This window comes from Ursus americanus, chromosome 9 (assembly GCF_024610735.1).
Source record: "Ursus americanus isolate L20-20 chromosome 9, mUrsAme1.1.p, whole genome shotgun sequence".
Taxonomy (NCBI): Eukaryota; Metazoa; Chordata; class Mammalia; order Carnivora; family Ursidae; genus Ursus; species Ursus americanus.
Window position 1 is genome coordinate 19769352 of NC_142135.1, and position 6089 is coordinate 19775440.

A 6089-nucleotide genomic window follows, 5' to 3' on the forward strand; every position below is an offset into this window, starting at 1 on the left:
AGAATGACCATGGAGCATCACGAGCCCCACCAAGTAGTGGTCCTGATTGTGGCTGCCATGCTAAACAACGTGTCAGCACTTGGTATGGTGAAGGAGTTCATTCTATCTTTTTTTTTTTTTTAAGATTTATTTAATTGAGAGAGAGAGCAAGAATGGGAGGGGCAGAGGGAGAGAGAATCTCTAGCAGACTCTGTGTTGAGCATGGAGCCTGATGCAGGGTTCATCTCAGGACCCCAAGATCATGACCTGAGCCAAAACCAAGAGTCAGATGCTTAACCAACTGCACCACCCAGGTGTCCTGGGAGTTTGTTCCAACTTAATCAAAAACGAGAATCAGAAGCAGTTGGCTTTCACATGGATCAGACAGTAATACACATTACAGATTTGTCCCCAAACTAGGATAGCTCTTCTGCTCCGTGTCATGATATGTAGTCTGTAGAGATCTGGACACTCTCGACAGAACCACAGCACATGCTACTGATGCGTGACACTAATGACATCAGGATGAGCACAAGAGCTGGATGAAGACCTTGGTAAGATCTGCACTCCGGAGGGCATGAGAAAAACCCTGCAAAGATTCAGGGAACTGCCTTTTCTTGTAAAATTGGTAGCATGTAGTTGTCAGTAGCGTGTTGGTGCATCCCCTTTGAAGAAGCCGAAATCCTGCATCTTGCTTTCTTAACCACAAAGATAGAAGTACCATGGCTTGTAGGTTTCTCTGGCTTTTCTGAAGGTGAGACATTCCACGTGTAGGAATATTGTTCTGGTCCATATTCTGGTTGGCATAAAAAGGAAACTTCTTTGAGTGAAGTGGGAAAGAGCTCTGCTGTAAACACAAGTTCTGGCATAGCATCTGGTCTTAGTCATTTCAGACTGCCATTACAAAATACCAGACCCTGTGGCTTACATAACAGAGATGTAGTTTTTTATGGTTCTGGTGAGGACTCTCTCCCTGGCTTGCAGGAAGCCCACCTTCTTGTTATGTCCTCACAGTGGGGAGGGAGGAGAATCTCCCCCACTGTCCCCCCCTCTAGCCTTTGGCAACCACGAATGTGTTTTCTGCCTCTAGATTTATTCTGTATATTTCATATAAATGGAGTCATACAATACGTGACCTTTTGTGTCTGTCTTCTTTCACTTAGAATAGCGTTTTCTAGATTCATCCACGTTTAGCATGTATCAGTACTTCATTCCTCTTTATGGCTTATTAATATTCCATTATATGGATAGACCATTTGCTTATCCATTCATCCACTGATGGTCATTTGGGTTGTTTCCACCTTTTCACTAGAGTGAATAGTGCTACAATGGCTATTCTTGCACGAGTATTTGTTTGGATATCTCTTTTCAGCTCTTTTGGGTATATATCTAAGAGTGCAATTGCTTGCTAGGTCATGCGGTAATTTTATGTGTATCTGCTAAAATATTTTGAGGAGCTGCTGAAGTGTCCTCCACAGTTACTGTACCATTTTACATTCTTTTAAAAAAATATATTTGTTTTAGAGACAGAAGGAGAGTTTGTGAGCAGGGGGAAGGGGAGAGGGAGAGAAGCAGACTCTCTGCTAAGCATGGAGCCCAACGCTGGGCTCCATCCCAGAAACCTGAGGTCACGACCGGAGCCGAAACCAGGAGTTGGATGCTCAACCAACGGGGTGACCCAGGCACCCCCCGCTTTACATTCTTATCAGCACTGTATGAGGGTTCCAATTTAGTTATTTTTCTTTTAGAAAAATATTACAGCTACCCTAGTGGGAGTGAAGTGATATCTCATTGTGGTTTTGATTTGCATTCCCTGGTGGCTAAAGATATTTACCATGTTTTCCTGTGTTTGTTGGCTATTTGTGTATCTTTTTTAGAGAAATGTCCATTCGAGTCCTTTGTGCGTTTTTAAACCGGGTTGTCTTTTTGGTGTTGAGTTCTAGGAGTTATTTATATATTCTAGATACCAGGCCCTTACCAATTACATAACTTACAATTTTTTTCCTTTCAGTAAGTTGTCTTTTCATTTTCTGGATAGTGTCTCTTGGTGCATAAGAATTTTGAATTTCTATGTTAAATTTATCTATTTATTCTTTTGTTGCTGTGTTTTTGCTGTCCTATCTGCAAAGCCACTGTTGAATCCAAAGTCATGGGGATTTACCCCTATGTTTTCTTGGGTTTTATCTCAAGCACACTTTGTGGAAGGAAAAGTGTCTTGAGGTGAGAAAGTTTACGAACTCATGCACAGTAACGTTGTGGAGCCCTTGTTCCATAAGCATGAAATCCCAGTCAACATAGCATCGAACCAGGGAGATAGTTCTATGACTGTGGTCATTGGCCATATCCTATAATGCACCACACAGGAGCAGCTGGCCTGAAATGGCCTGTTGAAGGCACAGCTGAAGCACCAGCAGAGAGCCAATACTCTGTGAGGGTGTGGAGTCGTCTTCCAGATGCCAGATATGCATTGAATCTGAAACTTCTGTAGGGCACTGCGTCTCCAAAAGAACTCAGGGCGCTGGTGAAAAACGAGGTGGAAACAGGAGTAGCCCCACTTATCATCACTCCCCATGACTCACTGTGGCCTTGATACAGCCTGTCTTTGCAACTTTGGGTTCTATATGGTTACTGTTCGGATCCTCAAGGGAAGTTCATTCTTACCAGGGAACAGAGCAAAGGTCCCATTGAACTACAAGCTGTGGCTTCTCTTGAGGCATTTTGGATTTTGGAAACCAGCAGGCACAAAGGATTCACCATTTTGGCAGGCGTAACGGATCCTGGTCAGGAAGGAGTAGGGCTGCTATTATGCAATCGAGACAGGGAGGAATGTGCGTGGAACTCAGGTCATACACTTGAGTACCTTCTTGGTATTTCCGTGTCCCACAGTGATTGTGAATGGACAAGGGCAGTGACCCCTACCTGTGGAAGGTATTGCTGCCAAGAATTTAGACCCGTCAGGGATGAGGGTTTGGGTCACGACACCAGATCAATGACCAAGACCTGGAGAGGTTGGCGGCAGCTGCTGCCGGCGGTGACCCCAAGATTAACTGCACTGATGATGCTGGTGGTTTGTCTCATTAACTTCCTTATTCTAATCCTTCCCTTAGGTCAAGAGGGCCACTGGAGCCTCAGAGAAGCGGCTCCCAGGACATGTACGGAGAAGTGGATTTATTTGGCACGAGGGGCAGAGAGTAGCAGTCCCCAGGTGTGCAGTCAGCTCTCCAGCAGGTTGTCATTCACACGGAGGGCGGTTACTGGACAGCCTCCAGTTGCAGGGGCCTTGGGATCTTCCTTCAGCTTTTAAGCCACAGAGCTGAGATCGCATTCTTTCTGGGCTATCCAAGGCCAGGGACTGAGCATGGTCTCGGGAGAGGGTTCACCCTTCCAAGCTAGTGTGGGGCTCCTCTCTGGGCGATCTTGGTGCAGGAGCTCCCTGAGGAGTTGGTTGAGACTTTCTCGTAACTAGAGCACAGTCTGAAACTCTTCCTACCTAATCTTATTTGTCCTTCTTCTATCTTTTAAAGGCATTACCTCCAATCAATTACTCGTATTTGTAACTCCATCTTGGGTTCTTCTTCCCAAAGAGCCTACTGTCACAGGTTTGCAAATATGATCAGCGTTGTAGATGAGTATATAGGCTTAAATAAAGTGACTCACTTCAAGTCACACAGCTCTTAATGGACTGTTTTTTTCTTATTTAAATGTTTATTTAGTTCCATGCTGAATAATAGCCACGAAATCGTGCCTTTGATGTGCAATTTATACTTTTCTAATGCACACTGAAAGTATAACTATTAAAAAACTATCTGAGGCAACCTTTACTCATCTCGCGTTGGGAAAGAGCATAATATCATATGCATTTGCTGAGAATATATTCATTCCATAATTTATTTGGATTAATTAATTAATTAACTAACTAATTAAATAAATAACTAAATAAAAAATAACTAATTAATTTATAATTAATAATAATTTATTAACTCAAGAGTTAATTTTTGAGATACAGGCAACTTTCTACTCAAAAGAAATGGAGTAGTAGCTATCATCTCACTATGAAACCAAAGCAAAAGTATAGATAAAAGACCATGTCTATGGCTGCCAGACCCTATGAGACACTTTCCTTTATTATTTTATTCAACAGTTCCATCAAACCAGAAGACATAAATCCAGGTAGCTGACCTCCAAATCAATGATCCATTCATTCCTGTGGCCTCCAAAATGAGTGTATGTGCCTTAAGAAATATTCAGGTAATTTATTACACAGTGTGATATAGTATTTTATGATTTAAAATTAAAATGCTTTACTAATAGTTAAAATAGGTTGACATTAGCTCATATATTTCATATACATAAATAAGGTACGTGTGTTCAGAAACTGAGACAACTGTTAAATTGTTTAAAAGTAACAAATCCTTAGCTAACCACTGTTAAATATTTTATACACTTTTGTATATAAAGGAGTTTAGTCACATTCCAAAAATTTTCCACAAAGTTTTCGTGTATTCAGTAAGACAGCATATTTAATAATCAATAACATGCACAATTTCATGAAAAGGCAATGTGGCCCAAGACACTGATACATCAGAACTTCATTGCTTCGGCCAAAGTGTACATTGAGTCAGGACATGAGGCATCCTTAGAATGGAACATGGAAATGCAGGGAGGGAGTTCAACAATACCCTTCATTTAGAATACCTCTCATGCATATCCAAGGATAACGCTTAGAGTTGGCAGACAGAAAAATCAAAATGCCAGACACCAGACACCTCCACCTCTTGTTACATTTACAACAGTGACGACCATAATTTTTAGCAAAAACCACTAGCCACAGCCCTCCACTCCCATCATAATCATAGAAAAATGACAGCCTTTGACCATTAGTTCTTAGTTCTGATGATGCTTTGAGGACTAAGTCAGTTGAGTCTACAGTGACATCTTTGGTCACAAAAAAAGTTGGAATAAAGATCTAATGAGTTTACACAGGATGCCTCATGTTTACATGCATAGCTCCTCTGCTGTAGAAGACTGACCACATGACATTTTTACAGTACACATTTATTTAATTACTGGAGGACCTGTAAGGTAGAATTCACTCTACATACATCCAGAGCCAGGTGAAAAATGCCTAGGCATTCTATACCAGAAATTTTCAAGTGCTAACAAGATCAATTTTTATAGAGTAGACCGATTGGAACACAAACGTAGGTATTTGCCATAACATTCACCCATTTGCTCGGTCAATATCTAATTACTGAGTACATGCTATTTGCTATGCTCTCTTCTAGGACTGGAGATGGAGCTGTGGACAGAGCAGACGGGTCCTGTCCATAAGCCTTACATCCTAGCGGAGAAGACGACAAACACAGTAAGTAAATAAAATATACGCTATTCATGCTATATTTAAAATATATGTCCTAAGTTCCTAGGAGAAATGCAGGAAAGGAGGAGGAGGAGTGCTGGTATGAGATTCAAGGTGACAACTGAACAAAGACCCAAACAGGGTGAGGGAGCAGGCCATGCAAGTCCTTGAGAGAAGAAGGCTCCAGAGAGAGCAACTAGTATTGACCTACTGCCCACGGCACAGCCGAAGACTTTCTCTAAAAAGATGAACTTTCAAAGCATTAACAAAAATCCATATACATTCTAAAGATGATCGTCTCCCCTCCCTCCCACATGAATTATTACATTACGTTGCTACCTGAGACACTGGCTCACTCGTAAAAAACTTGAACCTTCGTGACGATGACTTAGAATTCCAGAGTCTGGCCGATGCAGTGGTGGAAACAGAGTTTACGAATCAAGATCAAAAGGCAAAACTCAGACTAGAGCACCCTTCTGATGTCAGTTCCAGGGCTGATCGGGAAGCCAGGGTAATTCAGGAGAGAGCTGATTTGATGTAAGGCAACGCAGGAGACTGAAGGCCCACACTCCAGGCCAGAATTACTGGACCAGAGAAACAGGCAGCCAAGCATGCGGGGGGCCTTGGCGGACCGAAGCTGCCGAACCTTTCCCCTGTGATGGAGGCCTGGCCTAACGTCTTACAGCTAAACTCACGAGTCCTTGGCTCTGACAAAAAGTTCTAAAAGATGGCATCTACCACACATAATTAT